General features: G+C 52.0%; 1 protein-coding gene and 3 non-coding genes across 4 annotated transcripts in view; 1 reads left to right on the top strand and 3 right to left on the bottom strand.

Moving 5' to 3' along the window:
* Nucleotides 1-23,871, bottom strand: part of LOC125629204 (uncharacterized) — a 570,105-nt gene that overhangs the window by 253,736 nt on the left and 292,498 nt on the right. The gene's annotated exons all lie outside the window — the stretch shown is intronic.
* Nucleotides 1,642-1,723, bottom strand: TRNAS-GCU (transfer RNA serine (anticodon GCU)). Its single transcript has one exon. It is a non-coding gene; the product is annotated as a tRNA-Ser (tRNA).
* Nucleotides 10,696-10,768, bottom strand: TRNAV-CAC (transfer RNA valine (anticodon CAC)). Its single transcript has one exon. It is a non-coding gene; the product is annotated as a tRNA-Val (tRNA).
* TRNAT-UGU (transfer RNA threonine (anticodon UGU)) lies at nt 15,106-15,179 on the top strand. The gene has a single exon. It is a non-coding gene; the product is annotated as a tRNA-Thr (tRNA).

Below are 23,871 nucleotides of genomic sequence, written 5' to 3'. Positions count from 1 at the left end.
TTTTCCCCTGACAGAGGCTCCAGATTATAAACAGAAGAAGAAGCGGAGAGGAGTGCACTGGGGTCAATGAAAGCAGAGGAAAATTGCTCCTCTGGTGATTTCTTTGTTTTGCTCCTGTGAAGCTGATGGAGGAACTGGAAGCATAATTTGAGATTGTGACACCATGTCGTCCATTTTGGGGGCTCGGTTTGTGACACTGAGCACAGGGGATCCTTCACTCTCTCTTCTTGTCCCTTCAGGGCAATGGAGACTGGAGCAGCGTCTGAGATTGGCGAAGTAGGAGCCTGAGAAAGCCAAAGCTGGTTGTCAGAAAGAAATGGCCCTACGTGGTCCTTTAAGTGGTGGGCTCTGGGGTTTTAACAGCTGAGTCGTGGGTTCGATTCCCACAGGGCAATGAAAGTTTTTAAACAAAAATCTCCATTCATTCCGCATTTGAAATTGGGAGCAAAAGAGGGCTCCTTGTCCTTATCAACATGGGAGAGAATGGCTTTTTTCTTAGCAAATATTTTTAAAGGGCACTGACTCGAGCTGCAGATCTCATTTCATTTGTATTTACAATGGAATGATTCTTTCTAGTATAGACAGAAATTCTTCAGCTAGCCTTGGATTCCACAGGAATACTAGAAGCAATGGTGTCTAACTAATACCTGCCTTTTTTTCGGAGAACAGGAATATCTGAGTTTTCCATGGACATTTCCCGTCCAGCACCTTGGGCCTCATCCAACAATATAGGAAACCGACATGCAGTCAAATACATGGAAAGTTTCTCAGCAAAGGGTTCACTGAGCAGGCCAGGGGAAAAGTTTTGCCAGAACACTTGGTTATAATATCCCACCCTGACCCTAAATGGAAAGCAAGGAGATGACTCTCAGAGCACACAACCAGAGTAGGTAGGGCACCCACTTACGACTCAAAACCACCGATTATGAGTCTCACGTTCTACATTGTCAATGTAAAGCTAGGCTCGCTGCTGGCCCATTAAAGGTATCCACACTCGCAAGGTCTATCCCAGGAACCGTGTATAATGCAGACTTCTCCAAGATAGCACAGAGACAATGGACACTGCTTGACTCACATCCTAGCAAAGGAGCTTTCTAGAAAGTTGGAAGAAACTATGAAAGAGGGGAAGAGACATCATGACTTGGCCTCGCTCCCCCACAACTCAACACCTGGAAACACATCAGGAGGACAAAGACTGAACTGAAATAATTCAGAGATCAGAAGAGAATAATAATAATAATAATAATTCATTCAAATCTGGTTTTTCAGAAGAAAATTTTCAATTTGGGGGATTTTGTTTTCCCAGTCAGACCTTGCCAAGGGAAGCAGAGAGAAAATGTTTGAGTTGCCTCCTTCAGAACAGCTTGGCCTGGACACTCTAGCTGTGGGTCACTGTCGTGGCCTTGCTGTGGATGGGGGCATTTTAATAATTTGGGGCGGTCCCAGGGTGATGAGGATATTACCTTTTGAGATAAGATATAGAGAGCTCGACAATTCTTTCAGCACCACATTTCATTTGAAGCGGGGGATCTGAGTACCTGAGAAGGTTTTTGTTTGCAGGAAGCACCATGGTTTGGTCTGTCATTGTACCAAAGGGGGGATATGGTTGTTTGTAAAGGAAGAGAGAAGACTGAACGCCTTCGATGAGGATGGGATTCGAACCCATGCGTGCAGAGCACAATGGATTAGCAGTCCATCACCTTAACCACTCGGCCACCTCATCTGAGCTGTCAGGAAAAGGACAGGAGGAGAAATCTAAGGCCAGCAGAGATAGGGCCAAGAAGGAGTTTTTAAATACTAAGCGTAAGCAGGGTCTGAATGAGCTCCCCTCTCACATCTAGTGAGGAGCTGGGGGGGAAAAACTTCAGGAACAGACCGTTTGCATAGACACGCCTACTCTGCCTAGGAACACAGCGTGATGGAGCCGCTTTGCCAGAATGACCCGTTTTGGCTGGTGTCAGGTTACAAATCACTTTAGCATTCAGTGAAATGAAATATTATCCTTCCTGTATGAGTGAAGGGCAGCAGAACATACCTAGTCCATCCTGAGGGAGGGGCTAGGTGGGTGAGGAATACTTTTTATTGGACTGCATAGAAGTGATTGAGGACTTCACCTAAACCAGTGGTCCCCAAACTTGTGCCCTCTTATCCGTGTCTGCGGCCCCTCGGAAGCTGCAGTCGAGAACCAGGACTGGGAGTGGGGCTCTTGTTTCCTGGGAAGTGGGGTGCGGACGGGTGTAAGGGCGACGAGGCTGGGCCAGAAGCCAGGGGCCCAGGCTGAGGGTGGGGTTGGGGAATAGAATATCAGGGTTGGAAGGGACCTCAGGAGGTCATCTAGTCCAACCCCCTGGTCAAAGCAGGACCAATCCCCAATTAAATCATCCCAGCCAGGGCTTTGTCAAGCCTGACCTTAAAAACCTCTAAGGAAGGAGATTCTACCACCTCCCTAGGTAACGCATTCCAGTGTTTCACCACCCTCCTAGTGAAAAAGTTTTTCCTAATATCCAACCTAAACCTCCCCCACTGCAACTTGAGACCATTACTCCTTGTCCTGTCCTCTTCTACCACTGAGAATAGTCGAGAACCATCCTCTTTGGAACCACCTCTCAGGTAGTTGAAAGCAGCTATCAAATCCCCCCTCATTCTTCTCTTCTGCAGACGAAACAATCCCAGTTCCCTCAGCCTCTCCTCATAAGTCATGTGTTCCAGACCCCTAATCGTTTTTGTTGCCCTTCACTGGACTCTCTCCAATTTATCCACATCCTTCTTGTAGTGTGGGGCCCAAAACTGGACACAGTACTCCAGATGAGGCCTCACCAATGTGGAATAGAGGGGAACGATCACGTCCCTCGATCTGCTCGCTATGCCCCTACTTATACATCCCAAAATGCCATTGGCCTCCTTGGCAACAAGGGCACACTGTTGACTCATATCCAGCTTCTTGTCCACTGTCACCCCTTTTCCGCAGAACTGCTGCCTAGCCATTCGGTCCCTAGTCTGTAGCGGTGCATTGGATTCTTCTGTCCTAAGTGCAGGACCCTGCACTTATCCTTGTTGAACCTCATCAGATTTCTTGTGGCCCAATCCTCCAATTTGTCTAGGTACCCTCTGTATCCTATCCCTACCTGCCACCGTATCTACCACTCCTCCCAGTTTAGTATCATCTGCAAATTTACTGAGAGTGCAATCCACACTATCCTCCAGATCATTTATGAAGGTATTGAACAAAACCGGCTCCAGGACCGAGCCTTGGGGCACTCCACTTGATACCGGCTGCCAACTAGACATGGAGCCATTGATCACTACCCGTTGAGCCCAACAATCTAGCCAACTTTCTACCCACCTTATAGTGCATTCATCCAGCCCATACTTCTTTAACTTGCTGACAAGAATACTGTGGGAGACCATGTCAAAAGCTTTGCTAAAATCAAGAAACAATACATCACTGCTTGCCCTTCATCCACAGAACCAGTAATCTCATCATAGAAGGTGATTAGATAAGTCAGGCATAACCTTCCCTTGGTGAATCCATGCTGACTGTTCCTGATCACTTTCCTCTTGTGTAAGTGCTTCAGGATAGATTCCTTGAGGACCTCTTCCATGATTTTTCCGGGGACTGAGGTGAGGCTGACTGGCCTGTAGTTCCCAGGATCCTCCTTCTTCCCTTTTTTAAAGATTGGCACTACATTAGCCTTTTTCCAGTCATCCGGGACTTCCCCCGTTCGCCACGAGTTTTCAAAGATAATGGCCAATGGCTCTGCAATCACAGCCGCCAATTCCTTTTGCAGTCTCGGATGCAACTCGTCCGGACCCATGGACTTGTGCACGTCCAGCTTTTCTAAATAGTCCCTAACCACCTCTTTCTCCACAGAGGGCTGGGCACCTACTCCCCATGCTGTGTTGCCCAGCGCAGCAGTCTGGGCGCTGACCTTGTTCGTGAAGACAGAGGCAAAGAAAGCATTGAGTACATTAGCTTTTTCCACATCCTCTGTCACTAGGTTGCCTCCCTCATTCAGTAAGGGGCCCACACTTTCCTTGGCTTTCTTCTTGTTGCCAACATACCTGAAGAAACCCTTCTTGTTACTCTTAACATCTCTTGCTAGCTCCAGGTGTGATTTGGCCCTCCTGATTTCATTCCTACATGCCCGAGCAATCTTTTTATACTCTTCCCTGGTCATCTGTCCAATCTTCCACTTCTTGTAGGCTTCTTTTTTATGTTTAAGATCCGCTAGGATTTCACCATTAAGCCAAGCTGGTCGCCTGCCATATTTACTATTCTTTCAACACATCGGCATGGTTTGTCCCTGTAATCTCAATAGGGATTCCTTGAAATACAGCCAGCTCTCCTGGACTCCTTTCCCCCTCATGTTAGTCCCCCAGGGGATCCTACCCATCAGTTCTCTGAGGGAGTCAAAGTCTGCTTTCCTGAAGTCCAGGGTCCATATTCTGCTGCTTACCTTTCTTCCCTGTGTCAGGATCCTGAACTCGACCAACTCATGGTCAGTGTCTCCCAGATTCCCATCCACTTTTGCTTCCCCTACTAATTCTTCCCGGTTTGTGAGCAGCAGGTCAAGAAAAGCTCCCCCCCTAGTTGGCTCCTCCAGCACTTGCACCAGGAAATTGTCCCCTACGCTTTCCAAAAACTTTTTGGATTGTCTATGCACCGCTGTAGTGCTCTCCCAGCAGATATCAGGATGATTAAAGTCGCCCATGAGAACCAGGGCGTGCGATCTAGTAGCTTCTGTGAGTTGCCGGAACAAAGCCTCGTCCACCTCATCCCCCTGGTCCGGTGGTCGATAGCAGACTCCCACCATGACATCACCCTTGTTGCTCACACTTCTAAACTTAATCCAGAGACTCTCAGGTTTTTCTGCAGTTTCATACCGGAGCTCTGAGCAGTCATACTGCTCCCTTACATACAGTGCTACTCCCCCACCTTTTCTGCCCTGCCTGTCCTTCCTGAACAGCTTATATCCATCCATGACAGTACTCCAGTCATGTGAGTTATCCCACCAAGTGTCTGTTATTCCAATCACGTCATAATTCCTTAATATCATCAGGACCTCCAGTTCTCCCTGCTTGTTTCCCAGGCTTTGTGCATTTGTATATAGGCACTTGAGATAACCTGCTGATCGCCCCTCATTCTCAGTATGAGGTAGGAGCCCTCCCCTCACAAACATTCCTGCCTGTGCTTCCTCCCGGTATCCCGCTTGCCCACTTACCTCAGGGCTTTGGTCTCCTTCCCCCGGTGAACCTAGTTTAAAGCCCTCCTCACTAGGTTAGCCAGCCTGCTCGCAAATATGCTCTTCCCTCTCTTTGTTAGGTGGAGCCCGTCTCTGCCCAGCACTCCTCCTTCATGGAACATCATCCCATGGTCAAAGAATCCAAAGCCTTCTCTCCAACACCACCTGCTTAGCTCTTCGTTGACTTCCACGATTCGACGGTCTCTACCAAGGCCTTTTCCTTCCACAGGGAGGATGGACGAGAAGACCACTTGCACCTCAAACTCCTTTATCCTTCTTCCCAGAGCCACGTAGTCCACAGTGATCCGCTCAAGGTCATTCTTGGCAGTATCATTGGTGCCCACGTGGAGAAGCAGGAAGGGTAGCGATCCGAGGGCTTGATGAGTCTCGGCAGTCTCTCCGTCACATCACGAATCTGAAGAGCAGGGGCAGAGTGGAACTGAGTGGTGCTCCCTCCCTGCCCTCCATGGGGGCTTGCTCAGGCCCTGAGGTGCCCCCATGAACATTCCTCTGCGCCTCCCTAGGAGGCATACCCCACATTTTGGGGACCACTGACCCAACTCGCTAAGCAGGGACTAGTGATGCCAAAGCCCAGGGAAAGGTAGAAGAAGTGCAGGGACCCCGGCACTGGAACCATGGCCTTGCCCCCCCCCCCCTTCTGCCTGAAGCCCCACCCTCTTCACGCCTTCCACCCAGGGCCCCATCAACGACATTATCTCTGTTCCACCCCTTCCCCCACTGCCCCACCCTGCTCGCTCCTTAACCCCCCTGTGGCCCTGAGAACAGAGAAGCTCTGTGCCCTGGCTGCAGTCCCCCGGCCATAGCAGGGAGCGAGAGCACCTCCAGCCCTGGGGCTGACATAGGGGAGACTTTTCCAGGGGGCCTAATTTGGCCAGGGGCCCTAATCATGGGCCCCATTGGCCAATGTGGCAACCCGCCACTGCCCCCTTGGCAACACAGCTTTGGGGAGGCTGTGCACTCTGCCAGCGTAGTGTCAGAAACTGCTTCCTGGGGCGGGGGGGGGCTCCCAGATTTCTCCCTGCTTCTTCCCAGCTCAGCCCCTCCCACAATGTTCCTCCATGGCCCCATAGAGGGTTGTGGGGGAGCGAGGAGCAACACGAAGTGTTCCATGCATCCTGGTCACTTTCCCCACCTGGGCTGTGCTCAGAGGCGAGCATCAGAAGCTGCTTCTCTCTGCCCTCCCCATATACAGCCCAGGGGAGGAAAGTGACCTGGATGCAGGGAGCTCTGAAGTCACTCCTCACCCCCCTCAACCTCCGCAACCCCTAGGGGTCCCCGGAAGAGCAGCATTCCAGAGAGAAGAAGGCAGCAATGCCAGGTGCCCCATGCACACAGGTCAGTTTCCCCACATGGGTGCAGGAGGGGTACAGCAATTAGGGGTGAAGGGGGTGCAGGAGGGGACTATGGGAGTTAAGGGCAAAGGGGACACAGTGTAGGGGTTAGGGCACAGGAGGGGACAGGGGTTGGGGTGAAGGAGGTGCAAGGGTTAGGAGTGCAGGAACTAGGGGCAAAGGGGGAGTGGGGAGCCCACAGGGGCCTGGGGCAATGGGTGTGCCAAAGTACAAGTTTTGCCCAGGGTGCCATTTTCCCTAAGGCTGGTCCTGGGGAGGAGTTTCCTCATTGATAATATTTCTTGCTGGGAGGGGGAAGAGGAGAAAAGAGGTGTTTTCGCTCTCTCTTTCCTCTCCATTTTTTCCCATTCCTTCAATTCCAGAATTCTCCCTTGTATTTCAGACTGGGATTAAAGGCAGCTCCAGACTTTCCCTCTCTCCCTTCTGGGAAATCAAGTTCAAGTTTTTACAAGGAGCTAAAGAAGCCTCAATTCCGCATCTGAATTAATGTCACATTTCTCACTACTTGACAGAAAGAAATGTCATGTCAATCCCAGGTGAGTCCACTCCAGTCATGCCGTAGGGCATTGCGTCACCACGTGGGCATTTCACTTCCCTCCTCAGTTTCACCCAGAGACACAATTTCCTTTGCACAGATCCATGAACAGCAAAACCTTTCTGTGTCTCTAGTCCGAGCGAGGGCATTCAATTGCATTGAAACCTTCTCTCCTTCAATGGCAACTTTCGGACAGAGGGGACGTGGCCACCTTCAGCCCTGACAGTGAGATATTCCCTCTCCTCTTTCTTCATGCTGCTGCTGTTATTCCATGAAACATGACGATGGAATAAAAAGCTAGGGTTTACTCCAGGCTGAGGAAAGAAAGGAGCCACCAACTCCCCACAAAATCTCAGTGACCCAAAGAAAACCCGCCCCTGCTATTGGAGATCCAACAGGAAAAGGGACTGTCTGAATTGTCAAAGCAGGGAATGAACAATCTACAGCAAAATCATTAACCACAAACACACTCTAACCATGCTCCAGCCAGAAGGGATATGGGCAGAAATCCTCGCTGTTCAGCCATGGCCACACTTACAGAACTGCACAGCAGCGAGTGTGCTGGGTAAGCTGGTCTGAGCAAAGAATTGGAAATGACCTTTCAATGAGAACAGAACCATAGTGTAGAAAAGCCCCTGTATTAAGTGGTTGTGGCTGAGTGCTTAGGGAGCTGGCCTAGGAAACCATGGGGGTCTTTCTGTGGAGGTTTGGTTCTTGCCAACTAGGGAAGGCTGGTGTGTGGTGTCTTCATGGCTGTACCTTCAGTGCCTGAGCACCCAGAGAGCCAAGTCTCGTCTTCCTCTCAGGCCAAGGACAAGTCTACATTTCAAACATTGAGTCTACACTGCTGCAGCTCGGTAATGAAGATGCTCTGTGCCAGGGTTTCTCAAACTTCATTTCACTGCAACCCCCTGCTGCCAAAGAAACTTACTACATAAGCCCGGGAAGGGGGACCAAACACCAAGCCCCTCCACACGGGGCGGGGGGGAGCTAAAGCTGAAGACCCACCTGTGGTCTGAGAGTAGAAAAGGAGCTCGCTGAAGCAGGGTTTGTCCTTCAAAGTGGGGATTGGACCTGCTTTGAGCAGGGGGTTGGACTAGATGACCTCCTGAGGTCTCTTCCAACCCTGATATTCTATGATTCTATGAAAGTCCTGGAGATCATGACTCCAGCCCACTGTTGTTATAGGGGTATAGCTCAGTGGTAGAGTGTTTGACTGCAAATCAAGTGGTCTGTGGTTCAAATTCCATGAATTGAATTGAATTTGAAGTGCCCTCTTAGAAGCGCTTTTTTTTTAAAAAAAAAAAGGAAAACATTTTCATTTCCATTCTCCATTATGTTCATGAATTCCACTGTATGAGGATTCTTGAAATGACTGTAAACCCTCAATGTTTCACTGTGCAAATGCATAAAAACATAGCAAACCTGGCTATCAACTGAAATCATTCCAGTCTTCTGTGTCTAGTTTATGTTTTCATAAATTAAACAAAGGTATAATATGAATACACATTTGCAGATCCGTGTTCTCCAGAGGCTATTGTTAGGATATAGATATTCAGGCCTGTCTGTAGAGGCCTGTACTCTAAGAATTTAGGTGTATTCTTATCACTTGGCTAGTTCTAGAGGTATAAAAGAATCAAAATCACTGTCTGCCGGTGTAAGGGCCTTCTCTTACTGTGACAGTCTGAGGCCCCTGTGCTTAGGGCTAAGGCCTTTGGCTAAGCAGCAGAGGCAGCCATAAGCTGGGAAGTGAAAGGTCACCTCCTCACATTCCAACCTAGTCACATTGAAATCTGGTGCTATTGGGCTGATAGTAATACAATACTGTCCTGATAATGCCTATCGCCTCCAGAGAAAGGGAAGTGCCTAGAAGATGTAAAAGGAAACTTAGTTTGATAGCATCCTGTCAGGCAAGAACTGACTTATCAATAGCTGGGATGTGAAATCCTCATTTCTGTCTTTGTTCTATCACTGTAGTCCCCATTTCCCTATTGTTTGTCTGTATCATCTCTGTCTAGTTCTGTGATTGTTTCTGTCTGCTGTATAATTAATTTTGCTGGGTGTAAACTAATTAAGGTGGTGGGATATAATTGATTAAATAATCATGTTACAATATGTTAGGATTGGTTAGTTAAATTTCAGGAAAATGCTTGGTTAAGGTACAGCTAAGCCGAACTCCCGGGTGGGGAAATTGGAATCATATTTAGCTAAAGGGGGAAATGGGAACAGGGACACAGGTGTAAGGCTCTGTGGTGTCAGAACTGGGAAGGGGGACACTAAGGAAGGAAACTGGAATCATGCTTGCTGGAAGTTCACCGCAATAAACATCGAATTGTTTGCACCTTTGGACTTGGGGTATTGTTGCTCTCTGTTCATGCGAGAAGGACCAGGGAAGGAAGTGGGTGAAGGAATAAGCCCCCTAACAGCTATGCTGTGCAGAAGAACAAGAACCACATCCAGTTGGGGTTCAGGAGTCTGATGAGCAAAGGCAACTTGGTGCAGGCTAAAGTCACCAGCACCTTGGCTCCTTCACATTCAATCAGCAGCTAGGACAAGGACATGGCATGAGAAGAAGACCGTGGCTCTGAGCAGGAATATAGCCACCAAGAAGCTGGCTAAAGCTGCCAACATCCCCAGGAAGGCCACCAGGAGCAGCGGTTCTCACTGGAACATGTCCACCCACTGCTCACAGGCAATTCCCAGGCCCACCACAGCACACTATCTTGATGAGAAAGGATCCCACTCGGCTTAACCATTGCTTCTTTTCCTTCCACCCGGAACCACGCTTCTTTTTCTGGGCTACAAGTAGCCATCCCTGGGATGCCAAGAGGCAGGCACAGGATTCTACCTCCCAGCAGCCAACCACACTACCATGGGTTCGGCCCTCAGAAGGGATCCCAGTTGCTCACAGCCAGCCCTACCCCCACTTCCAAAGCCGTCAATCACGCCCCCGGGTCGGCCACAAAGGAGGAGTGGTTCTCGCTGCTCCATGTGTGGCAGGGAGCCTCTCAAGCCCATCACCGCACCCCCATCTTGGCCAGAAAAGAGCACGGGCGCACACAAACTCAGACTCCACTTTGCTTGTCTTCCTTTCACCCAGAACCATCCTTCTTTTCCTGGACTGCAAGTAGCCATCCCTGGGAAACCAGGAGGCAGGCACAGGATTCTACCTCCCAGCAGCCAACCGCACCGCCCCAGGCTTTGGTAGAACGAACGGTGACGCTCTGCTAACCCCACTGAGGCACTTAGCTTCTGCCCTGTCTTCCTCAGCATGACTTTCCTCTTTTGCCCTATTCTTGCCTCACTCCCTCCTTTGGCAAGTCATGCAAAGGAGGGCAGCCGGAAGAGCCGGCCTCCATAGGCCAACGTCCAAGGGCATAGGAGGCCAAGCCACAAGGCTCCAAAAGGTGACTGGCCTAGACCCTCTAGATTTCTCAGCTCATTTCACCACCATCTGTCCTGAGGGGGTCGGGGTTACCCCAGGGACAGGCCAGTGGTAGAAGTAGGAGCGCCTTGCTGGAGAGCTAGAAAAAGTAAACCATCATGTTTCTGCCTGGTTTCGAACCAGGGGCCTTTTGCGTGTGAGGCAAACGTGATAACCACTACACTACAGAAACTCTGTCACAGAGCTCTGCCCCCCCCTTCAAATTCCATCCACTTGGCTGGCTCTCACCCGGGCACACACTGATGGGCAGACCTGGAGAAAGTGGCGGCAGCCCTTCGGCAGGTCAGCTGGGAGAGCAAAGGACTGGAGCCAGCGCTCAGGAACTCGTCTTTATGTCTCCCTTGTGACTCCAGCTTGAAGGAGAGCTTCTTTTTCTTCCCCTTGCCGAGAAAGAGCAAGAGAAGAAAGAAAGCTCAGGTGGGCCACCTGGGTGCACATAGCCCACGCTGCTTTTTCCTGCTGCAGAGCCCGAAATGAGGGACTCACGGCGGGTAAAGGCACCGCTGCACTTCCAGAAAACAGCCCACCCCTGCACACAAAGGGACAAAACAACATGCCGAAGCCTGGGATTGAAGCAGGGACCTTTAAATCTTCAGTCTAATGTGCTCCTGGCTGAGCTACTTTGAGAGTTACTAGGTTTCTCTTTGGCCTGCTGTTTCTCTGTCTGGGATGTTTTTGTCAGCCATGGCACACAAAAAGGACCTCACTGTGAGTGGCCCACTAAGGCAAGATGAATTTTTGCCTGCCTTGCTCAGCTTGACTAGCTTCCTCACCCCATTCCTTTCTTAGTTCCTGGGTTACCTAGTGGCTGAAGGCGACTGGGGCCTAGCGGCACGGGGAGGAAGTTGGGCAGCTGAACCCTGGTGGCAAGAGTCCTGCTGCCACTTGGCACCCCACCCTGTATTCCCGGCTTTACCTACTGGCCGTCAGGGACTTGGTGCCCAGCAGCACAGAGGAAGGAGGTGGACAGAGCTACCCTCGCCTTGAAGCTCAGGCTCATTAAAACATATTCAGTCTATGATGGCCAATGAGAGACCGACATCACTTGTTATTTTATCACTTGAAAATGCCATTAGCCAGTCTTTGCATCTCTCTAATGCTGCGCTTCAGTTCATGAGGACAAAGTCGAGAAAGTGACCTTTGAACTAAAGGACTCGGGTTAACAGTCCAACGCTGTTTCTCACTGTAACACTAGTTAAGACTGGTCCACCCTGTGTTGGTGGCTGTTCAATTTCTAGATGTTAGTACATTTCAGTTACTGTTAAAATTAAAAAAAAAAATTCTATATGCTTAAAGGAAATAAACTTTTTATTTGATTATTTCTGGCATGAATAAAAACAGATGTACAGATCCTAGCCTGCAAATGTATCACCTTATATGACAGAGAAAATCATGCATACAAATTCTGCATCAAAATCATGAAATGAGTTGCAAATGCAATAAAAATAAAATACTCCAAAGTTTAACATGTGAGGGGGGGCATCGCAGACGCTTCTTGCCTGGGGTGCCTTTTGATCTAGGGGAAGCCTGTCAGGGAGAACAGGAGTTAGTTTCACATACCTATTTTCAGGCTGTAATCTGTGGGCACCCTGCCCTGTGGGAGTGATCCCGGTAGCCCAGACTCAGGGCTGGAACAGGCCCCTGTTTTAGGGGGAGGCTGCATGGTTTAGAGCAGGGGTGGCCAATCTGAGCCTGAAAAGGAGTCAGAATTTACCAGTGTACGTTGCCAAAGAGCCACAGTAATATGTCAGCAGCCCTGCATCAACTCCACCCCCCAGCTCTCACCGCCTCCCACCCGCCGACTGCCCCACCAATCAGTGTCTCCTCCTCCCTCCCCGCACCGCCCGATCAGCTGTTTCGTGGCATGCAGGAGGCTCTGGGCAGAGGGGAGAGGAGCAAGGGCACGGCAGGCTCAGGGGAGTGGGCTGGAAGGGTTGGAGTGGAGGCAGGGCCTGTGGAAGAGCCAGAGGTTGAGCAGTGAGCACCCCCGGCACATTGGAAAGTTGGTATCTGTAGCTCCACCCCGGAGTCAGCACCTATAGAAGGAGTCGCATATTAACTTCTGAAGAGTCACACGTGGCTCTGGAGCCACAGGTTGCCCGCCCCTGGCTTACAGCAATCTGATGCCTCAAACAATCTGTCTCTCCCAAAGTGTTGGATCTGCATCCCCAGAAGGCTCCTGCACTGCCTCCCCCCTTTTCACAGTCTATAGAAAGGAGCAGCATCAAGGGTTAGTGATGAGCGACAAGGTACAACATGGGTGGCAGAGGCTTCAGGATCCCAGAGTGTTTGCTTGTCTGGGGCATTTTGAGTGAGATCTCAGGGACACATTGTAAGGCAGAATCCCAGGAATATATATGAAAGGAGCATAGGGCCATAAGGACATAAAAACGGCCATACTGAGTCAGACCAAAGGTCCCTATAGCTCAGTATCCTGTCTTCCCATAGTGGCCAATGTCAAGTGCTTCAGAAGGAATGAACAGAACACGTAATCATCAAGTGATCTATCCCTTGTCCCCCATTCACAGCTCCTGGCAAAGAGAGGGTAGGAACACCATCCCTATCCATCTTGGCTAATACCCATTGATAGGCCTATCCTCCATGAATATATCTGGTTCATTTTTTGAACCCTGTTTTTAGTCTTGGCCTTCACAATATCCTTTGGCAAGGAGTTCCACATGTAGACTGCGGGTTGTGTGAAAAAATACTTCTTTTTGTTTGTTTTAAACGTGCTGCCTATTAATTCATTTGGTGGCCCCTAGTTCTTGTCTTAGGAGAGGGAGTCAATAACACTGCCTTATTTACTTACTCACACCAGTTATGATTTTATAGACCTCTAGAATATCCCCCCTTAGTCGTCTTTTTTCCAAGCTGAAAAGTCCCAGTCTTATTCATCTCTCCTCCTATGGCAGATGCTCCATACCCCAAATCATTTTTGTTGCCCTTTTCTGAACTTTTTCCAATCCAATATGTCTTTGAGGTGGGGCGACCACATCTGCATGCAGTATTCAAGATGTAGGCGTACCATGGATTTATATAGAGGCAATATGATCTTATCTGTCTTACTATCTATCCCTTTCTTAATGATTCCCAAATTTTGCCACGTCACTGTTTACCCCTTTTTCCAGATCATTTATGAATATGTTGAAGAGTACTGATCCCAGTTCCGACCCCCTGGGGGACACACTATTTACCTCTCTCCATTTTGAAAACTGACCATTTACTCCTACCTTTTAACCAGTTATTGATCCACGAGAGGACCTCTCCTTTTATCCCGTGACAGCGTAATAGAGCAGAATAGGGTTTCCTTGTAAGGGGGAGTAAACTGAGAACATATCAGGAGGTTGTACACATTTATTCTCCTGGTGAAAAAGTGTGTCTGATACTCAGCCTTTGCTGCTCCTGCCGGCTGTGACTGCTGAGGACATTTTCCTTCTCTCCTCCTGGGTCTCTCTTCTGCCAGATTCTTGGCCAGTGCGGCCGCCCTGCAGGCGATGGCAGAGCAGTTTGGTAATAGGCTGCCGGACTCACCACATAAGAGCGCAGCTGCTGTAGCAGCTTGACTGATCATGGGCCACGTCCTGCAGCCCTGGCAGCCCAGGATAACCTCCCACTGATGGCAATGGGAATTTAGCCTTTGTAACTAGCTGCTTGTACCTGAGGTCTCAGCTATGAAGTAAGCTGGTGGCACACACAGCTTCATCCAAAGAAGTGAAGGATGTAATCAAAAGAAGAAAGTTGGCCACCTGGGGAGCTGCTGCAGTCCCATAACCACAGCTGGAAGGGCGAAGAGGAAAAACTCCCTGAAGTGCTCAAAGCAGCACCGAGAAAAGGAAGTTGGTCAGTGAGATCAGTAGCAATAAATATGAAATGAAGGACTGCTTTCCCCTCTGTGATGCCATATTTGAATTATGTTACTTTACAATGAGATAAAGCTTGAAAATATCCTGCTCTAATTTCAGGATGGGTCTGTAACCATAATCGTTCTCTGTGGGAAGTGGCCTCTAGATAATAATCTTTGGGAAGAGCTGGCTGAAGAGCCTTCCTACGAACCAGGAGATCATGGCTTGGCCTGCCAGTTCTTCCTTGCTGAACCTGGCTTGTCTGCTAGGCTCGTCTTTTTGTATTTCTTCTCATAAAAAGAAAAGACCTCACAGCACAATCCTTGTAAGTGCTCGTTCAGGACGGAGAGAGCTTCCTTGTGGCGAAGCCTTGGAAAGTGGCAAATGCTAAGTCTGAAGGTGATGGAAAGGTACCATGACTCAGAGTTGAGTTGAAGTTGCTGTGACTGAAACCCAGAGCACTAACCACTCTAGGATCACAGCAGCTTGTGGGAGAAGCGCATGTTAGAAGCCCTCTGTCAACTCAGCTGTGGCTTTCCACGCACAGAGAGCCAGCCCACTCAAGGTCTGCAAGTTTTGTGGGAAATGGGGAAAGTCTGTACTTTGGCATAGGAAGGTGTTGTCTTGGACCATCAAGGGGAACAGTTGCAAATAGATAGTTGAGGAAGGCACCATGGCTTAGTAGGTTAAAGCACCTGTCTTGTAAACAGGAGATCCTGGGTTCAACTCCCAGTAGTGCCTTGTTGTACAGCTTTTGTCTCCTCTGCTCATGTTTTCCTCTGTCTTCCTAGGAAACAGAAGAGACCTCCCTTGGCAATGTAAGTAATTGCTTCCTAAGGAAAAGGCTTCTTTGCAGAGGAGCGTTGGAGAGAATCAAATCACCAGCCTGGAGTTGATGAAAAGGCTATTGGTGTTGGGAAGGAGGTTGCTTTGACTGCAATTGCTATGACACCAGAGCTTGTGTCCCATGCCCATGCAATTCACTAGAAATGTCTATGCACAGAGACCCTTCTAGAGGGTTCTCTGTAGGGCTTGCAGGAAATGGAGAATTACTGTCCTTTCACCTTTCATTTTATTGTTGATGAAAGATGGAGCAGTTACGGGAGAAGTCCCAGAGAGTGGCACCGTGGCAGAGCTTGCCAATAAACCTGCTGGATAAAGAGCAAATTCAGGATCCAGCATCCAGTGCTGCCTTGCTGAACGTGCCTCCTCTTGTCACCTTTTGGTCAATGTTTTTTGTTCACGGAGAAACCCGCCTTTGACTAGCCATACCCATGCTTGCAAAAGGAACAGGTCTTTTTGCTGACAAGTGTTGAAAGGAGGCATCGGATGAACATAGAAACAAGGTACAGGTTGCTGTAACTCATCTTGCAGGCACGGCTGTTGAATCTGGGCTGCCTCTTACAATACTGTGCTAGTGACAAATAGCAAAACCCCTCCAGGTGCTGTGATCACTTGGCCAACAACATGCCGTGACACATTATGGACACACTATGGTCCATGTTAAAGAGCTTTCCCTCAACCCTCCCGCTTCCCTGGTTCTTGTCAAGCAAGCAGCAAAAGGCCAGAAGTCCAAAGCACAGACAATGCGATGTTTATTGGGGTTAGTTTCCAAGCAAGCATATTTCAGAGCCCTTCACACCAGTTGGGCTTATCTCTATACGCCAATAGAGTCTGTTCCCCAGTGTTCCCTTCCAAGCTCTCATGCCACAGAGCATTTACCCTGTATCCCCCTTCCCAGCTCTGACGCTGCAGAGCCTTGCCTGTGTCCCTGTTTCCCGTCCCCGCCCTTAGCAAGCATGATTCCAATTTCCCCCCCACTTCCTGTTTGACCCCAGTTTATATAATAATATTCTCAGCTATACCTTAACCAATCGTTTTACTGAAATTTAACTAACCAATCCTAACATATTGTAACATAATTCTCTAACCAATTATATCCCACTACCTTAATTAACTTACATCTGCCAAATTAATTTTACAGCAGACAGAAACAATTAGCGAACCAGACAGATTAACAATAGAAAACTGGGGGGCATAAAGATAAAACATACAGAAATGAGGGTTTCACAACCACAACCATTGATAAGTGATTTCTTGCCAGACAGGATGCTGGCAAACTTTCAGTGTGTTTGGTTTGGGATGTGACAATGTGACCGTACGCTTCCCAGCTTATGGCTGCCCCTGCTGCTTGGCCAAAGGCCTTAGCCTAAGAACAAGGTCTCCGACTATCCTAGTGAGAGCAGGCCCATACACAGGTGGACTGTGATTTTGATTCTTCGTTTTTATACCCCTGTAACTAGCTAAGTGATAAATATACACCTAAGTGCTATAGCAGTCTCACATGTAGATAGAGCGAGGCCAGAGCTGGCTCCGGTTCGCACTGTGGATGCTCACACACAAAAACAACAGCGATGACAACATGCTAATGTTTCTGTAGTTGACAGGATTTGAACCTGCATGGGGTTGAACATGCATGCTTGGTTAAGGTACAGCTAAGCCGAACTCCTGGGTGGGGAAATTGGAATCATATTTAGCTAAAGGGGGAAATGGGAACAGGGACACAGGTGTAAGGCTCTGTGGTGTCAGAACTGGGAAGGGGGACACTAAGGAAGGAAACTGGAATCATGCTTGCTGGAAGTTCACCGCAATAAACATCGAATTGTTTGCACCTTTGGACTTGGGGTATTGTTGCTCTCTGTTCATGCGAGAAGGACCAGGGAAGGAAGTGGGTGAAGGAATAAGCCCCCTAACAGCTTTGCTGTGCAGAAGAACAAGAACCACATCCAGTTGGGGTTCAGGAGTCTGATGAGCAAAGGCAACTTGGTGCAGGCTAAAGTCACCAGCACCTTGGCTCCTTCACATTCAACCAGCAGCTAGGACAAGGACATGGCATGAGAAGAAGACAGTGGCTCTGAGCAGGAATATAGCCACCAAGAAGCTGGCTAAAGCTGCCAAGATCCCCAAGAAGGCCACCACGCCCATGTCTAGGAATAATCATCAGAATGTGGTGACTGCAGGGGGGACCAAAAAGGCAGAGAATAGCCCTCAAAAGGTGTAATCTGCCAAGCCCCAGAAGGTGGTCAAGATCCCACCTAAAATCAAGACTGGAGAGCCAACTTCAAAGCACCCAAAGCCAGGGCTAAGAAGGTGCACTAGGAAAAGAAGTTTCAGACTAACAGCCGTGTTAGTCTGTATTCGCAAAAAGAAAAGGAGTACTTGTGGCACCTTAGACTAACCAATATATTTGAGCATAAGCTTTCGTGAGCTACAGCTCACTTCATCGGATGCATACTGTGGAAAGTGTAGAAGATCTTTTTATACACACAAAGCATGAAAAAATACCTCCCCCACCCCACTCTCCTGCTGGTAATAGCTTATCTAAAGTGACCACTCTCCTTACAATGTGTATGATAATCAGGGTGGGCCATTTCCAGCACAAATCCAGGGTTTAACAAGAACGTCTGAGGAGGGGGGCGGGGTAGGAAAAAACAAGGGGAAATAGGTTACCTTGCATAATGACTTAGCCACTCCCAGTTTCTATTCAAGCCTAAGTTAATTGTATCCAATTTGCAAATGAATTTCAATTCAACAGTCTCTCGCTGGAGTCTGGATTTGAAGATTTTCACATTCACTCGCCGTTACTGAGAGAATCCTGGTTAGTTTCTTTTCCTCCGCTGATTAATATGCTTAAATTCAGCGGGTCGCCACGTCTGATCTGAGGTCGCAGTCGGATGGGGAGGACCGGGCGGGGGGGGAGGCGGCGGACGCCCGCCGCCCCCCCACGCCACGCCGCGGGAGAGCTTCGGCCCCGGAGGAGGCCCGATCCGACCAGCTTGGGGAAGAACGGCCCAGCGGAGGAGAGCGACGGAGCACCGAGGGGGACCACCGGGGCGAGCGGAGCGTAGGGGGGGGGGCAAGGACGGCGCCGGGAGCGCGTGCGGGGAGCGTCGTGGGCCGGGGAAGAGGGCTGAGAGAGCGGGGGTGGGAACGACCGGCAGAGGCGGCGGACGGAGGAGACGGAAGGGAGGGTTCCGATCCTGGGCGCCCTGACGAACGAACCCTCTCTCTCCTTGGTCGTCTTCCACCGTCGCGCGCGCGTGCCGCCCGCTCCTCCTTCTCACTCTCTCTCTCTCTCTCTCTCCCCGACTTTCCGTCGCCCTTCCGCACGCTTTCTCCCAGATGGGAGATTTGTGATGGGGTGAGCCTCCGAAGAGAGCCCCCCTTCTCCCCGCTTTCGCAGGCGGCCCGGGTTACACCCCCGCGTGGGGCTAGGGTCGAAGCCGGTGGGGGAGAGCGAGAGAGAGAGACGGAGAGAGGGCAGGGCGCGCGAGAGGGGCCGTCGAGACCCCCCCCAACACACACACACACACCTCCCCCGAAACCCCTCTCTCTCTCTGCCCCCGCATTCCCCGGTGCTCCAGGTGACACCCAGGGGGAGTCCGGCAGTAGAGCGGGCACGCGGGGGCCCTCTCGCTGCTTTTCTTCCCCCCGGTGCCCCGGGCGGACACCGAAGAAGGACGGTGGGAGCCAGACAGGGCAGGCCCCCTCGAGCCCCCCTTCGCCCTGCTTTTCCCGGTGGCCCTCGAACGTGGCGACGCGGCACGGAGGACGCCGCGCCCGCCTTCCAGGCAAACCGCTAGAGAAGAAGTCGGCGACCCAGAGCCGGAGGACAGCAGGGGGTACTGGGGCTCCAGCGAGAGGGCGGTACGAGGGTCCCACCGATGGCGACGGAGGCTCCGGCCCCCCCCCGAGGCCCGCGCCCTGGAGCATGCGTGGAGAAGGACCGTCGGGTACGGCGGGGGACCGCAGCGCGCCCCTGCTCGCTCTCGCGACCGTGTTTGGCCCTGCTGAGCCTCGCGGCTGGCCTGGGTTTTCGGACCACTGGGTGGGCTGCCGGAGCCGCTCGACCTCACGCGGCGGAGATCTCAGCCGGCCAGCACACCCACGGCACGGAGGGCCGGGCCCGCGCCCGGCCCCCCTTTTCCCCAAGGAGGCAAGTCCCAATCGGCCCCGGGGTCGGGGAGAACGCAAAGGGGAAGAGGGACCCAAATCCGCCTGAACGCCGGAGGCCCCTGCCGCCGGGGCTCCGGCCCGCGAAGGGCCCTTCCCGTCGCGAAGGTGAGCGCCACATCGATCGGAAGGCGAGCGGGGAGCGGGCCCCCCCTTCCTCCGGGGGGCGCCGACAGTCGGAGTTCGCATCCCGGCCACCGGGCCTGCGCCGGGGGTGCGAGGGGACGACGGGGTCCCCGGAGGCGAAGAGCCGGAAAAGGGGGGGGGCACGGAGGGCCGAGGGCCGCCCCACCTGCCAACATGCCCCATTCCCCCCTCGCAAGATCGGGTACAACACTCAGATTGGTCCCCCGGGCTCATCTCTGGTTCTCACAGGTTCTGAAAAACCTGTCCTCAGAAATCTCCGCACACCCGTCGGAATGAACTAGGTGAAAAATCCAACCGCCGTTTTAGCGGGACCAATCTGAAAATCTATCCGACCTCGTGGTTCCCTCGGTCGGCCGAGGGGAGTTTTGGCGACCCCATCCGGACTTCCGTGAGACTGCCGGCCACCAGGTCAACCCGTTACTTTGAATGGGGTTGACCTGGTGGCCGAGCAGGGACTTAGAAATTTTTTCAGCCGTTTTTCCTCCGGGTTGACCTGGTGGCTGAGCGTCTCGCCATCCGCGGCCGGAACGAGAGAAGGCCACCAGGCCAGCCTGCGGCGCCGCAGCCAGGGATCGGGCCCCTGGAAGTCGGAAAAAAAATTTTCACCGACCCCAAAAGGGGTGCCGGGGGGACATCCAGACCACTCTCCGGACCAAAAAAAAAAAAAAACCGGAAAAAAGGATCGGGCCCACCCGAGGCAGGGTTGTCACGAGGTCAACCCGGAGCCTCCCCCGCCAGAGAACTCCCCCAGGCCAGCCTGCGACGCCGCGGCCAGGGATCGGGCCCCTGGAGGTCTAAAAAAAAATTTTCACCGACCACCAAAGGGGTGCTGGGGGGGCATCCAGAACACTCTCTGGCCGAAAAGGAAAAAAAACGGAAAAAAGGATCGGGCCCACCCGAGGCAGGGGAGTCACCGGGTCAACCCGGAGCCTGTGCCAGAGAAGTCCCGCCGGCCAGCCTGAAACGCCGTGGCCAGGGATCGGGCCCCTGGAAGTCTGAAAATTTTTTTCACCGACCCCAAAAGGGGTGCCGGGGGGGGGGGGCATCCCGACCACTCTCCGGCCAAAAAAGGAAAAAAAAAAAAAACGGAAAAAAGGATCGGGGCCACCCGAGGCAGGGGAATCACCAGGTCTACCCGGAGCCTGCACCGCGGACTGGGGCCGGACGGACCCCGCTCCGCCGGTGTCCCCCTACACCGGGCTCGGGGCTTCCTTCCCGTCCGGACACCAGGTCAACCCGGAGCCTGCACCGCGGGCTGGGGCCGGACGGACCCCGCTCCGTCCGGGTCCCCCTGCCCCGGGCTCGGGGCTTCATTCCCGTCCGGACACCAGGTCAACCCGGAGCCTGCCCCCGCCAGACAAGTCCCCTAGGCCAGCCTGCGACGCCGTGGCCAGGGATCGGGACCCTGGAAGTCTGAAAAAAAATTTTCGCCGATCCCAAAAGGGGTTCTGGGGGGGCATCCAGACCACTCTCCGGACCCAAAAAAAAAGCGGAAAAAAAGATCGGGCCCACCCGAGGCAGGGGAGTCACCGGGTCAACCCGGAGCCTGTGCCAGAGAAGTCCCCCAGGCCAGCCTGAAACGCCGCGGCCAGGGATCAGGTCCCTGGAAGTCTGAATTTTTTTTTTCACCGACCCCAAACGGGGTGGCGGGGGGGCATCCCAACCACTCTCTGGCCAAAAAAGGAAAAAAAAAAAACGGAAAAAAGGATCGGGGCCACCCGAGGCAGGGGAGTCACCAGGTCAACCCGGAGCCTGCTCCGCGTGCTGGGGCCGGACGGACCCCGCTCCGTCCGGGTCCCCCTGCCACGGGGTCGGGGCTTCCTTCCCATTCGGACACCAGGTCAACCCGGAGCCTGCACCGCGGACTGGGGCCGGACGGACCCCGCTCCGTCCTTGTCCCCCTGCCACGGGCTCGGGCTTCCTTCCCGTCCGGACACCAGGTCAACCCAGAGCCTCCCCCGCCAGACAAGTCCCCCAGGCCAGCCTGAAACGCCGCGGCCAGGGATCAGGTCCCTGGAAGTCTGAAATTTTTTTTCACCGACCCCAAACGGGGTGGCGGGGGGGCATCCCGACCACTCTCTGGCCAAAAAAGAAAAAAAAAAAAAAAACGGAAAAAAGGATCGGGGCCACCCGAGGCAGGGGAGTCACCAGGTCAACCCGGAGCCTGCACCGCGTGCTGGGGCCGGACGGATCCCGCTCCGTCCGGGTCCCCCTGCCCCGGGCTCGGGGCTTCCTTCCCGTCCGGACACCAGGTCAACCCGTAGCCTGCCCCCCGCGGGCTGGGGCCGGGCGGACCCCACTGCGCCCGGGTTCCCCTGCCACGGGCTCCGTGCTTCATACACGTCCGGGCACCATGTCAACCCGGAGCCTGCCCCCGCCAGACAAGTCCCCCAGGCCAGCCTGCAACGCCGTGGCCAGGGATCAGGACCCTGGAAGTCTGAAAAAAAAAATTTCACCGACCCCAAAAGGGGTTCTGGGGGGGACTCACGGAGTGTGGGGGAGTCCAGGCCCTGCACCCCTCTTCCTGGGATCCACTGAGACTCTCAGCCAGCCAGTAAAACAGAAGGTTTATTGGACAACAGGAACACAGTCCACAACAGAGCTTGTGGGTACAACCAGGACCCCTCAATCACGTCCTTCTGGGGGAGCAGGGAGCTTAGACCCCAGCCCTGGGGTTCCCTGTGTTCCTCTCCCCAGCCCCAAACTGCCAACTAAACTCACCCCGCAGGTTCCCTGCTGCAGCCTCCCTCCACATTCCTGGGCAGAGGTGTTACCTCCCCCTCCCCCTCCTGGCTCAGGTGACAGGCTCTCAGGTCTCCCATCCCCAGGGCACATTCCCAGGTCAACACTCCCCCCTCCCTGCTGAGTCACATCGTCACATCTCTTCCCCCTTCGAGACTGAACTGAGCGGGGTCAGGGTTGACTACAAGCCGTCAAGAACACTATCCCCGATAATGTCACGGCTAACCTGGTGGCTGAACTTTGTGACTTTGTCCTCACCCATAACTATTTCACATTTGGGGACAATGTATACCTTCAAATCAGCGGCACTGCTATGGGTACCCGCATGGCCCCACAGTATGCCAACATTTTTATGGCTGATTTAGAACAACGCTTCCTCAGCTCTCGTCCCCTAATGCCTCTACTCTACTTGCGTTATATTGATGACATCTTCATCATCTGGACCCATGGAAAAGAAGCCCTTGAGGAATTCCACCATGATTTCAACAATTTCCATCCCACGATCAACCTCAGCCTGGTCCAGTCCACACAAGAGATCCACTTCCTGGACACTACAGTGCTAATAAACGATGGTCACATAAACACCACCCTATACCAGAAACCTACTGACCGCTATTCCTACCTACATGCCTCCAGCTTTCACCCCGACCACACCACACGATCCATTGTCTACAGCCAAGCTCTGCGATACAACCGCATTTGCTCCAACCCCTCAGACAGAGACAGACACCTACAAGATCTCTATCAAGCTTTCTTACAACTACAATACCCACCTGCGGAAGTGAAGAAACAGATTGACAGAACCAGAAGAGTTCCCAGAAGTCACCTACTACAGGACAGGCCTAACAAAGAAAATAACAGAACGCCACTAGCCTTCACTTTCAGCCCCCAACTAAAACCCCTCCAACGCATTATTAAGGATCTACATCCTATCCTGAAAGATGACCCAACACTCTCACAAATCTTGGGAGACAGGCCAGTCCTTCCCTACAGACAGCCCCCCAACCTGAAGCAAATACTCACCAGCCACCACATACCACGCAACAGAACCACTAACCCAGGAACCTATCCTTGCAACAAAGCCCGTTGCCAACTGTGCCCACATATCTATTCAGGGGACACCATCACAGGGCCTAAGAACATCAGCCACACTGTTAGGATATAGATATTCAGGCCTGTCTGTAAAGGCCTATACTCTAAGAATTTAGGTGTATTCTTATCACTTGGCTAGTGATAGAGGTATAAAAGAAAGAATCAAAACCACTGTCTGCCAGTGTAAGGGCCTTCTCTTACTGTGACAGTTTGTGGCCCTGTGCTTAGGCTCAGGCCTTTGGCTAAGCAGCAGAGGCAGCCATAAGCTGGGAAGCGACCGGTCACCTCCTCACATTCCAAACTAGTCACATTGAAATAAGGTGCTATTGGGCTGTTAGGCACTATCAGGACAGGATGGTATTCCTATCACCTCCAGAGAAAGGGAAGTGCCTAGAAAATGTAAAAGGAAACTTAGTTTGATAGCATCCTGTCTGGCAAG

This window comes from Caretta caretta, chromosome 28 (genome assembly GCF_965140235.1).
Source record: "Caretta caretta isolate rCarCar2 chromosome 28, rCarCar1.hap1, whole genome shotgun sequence".
NCBI lineage: Eukaryota > Metazoa > Chordata > Testudines > Cheloniidae > Caretta > Caretta caretta.
This window is presented reverse-complemented; position numbering and strand designations above follow the sequence as displayed.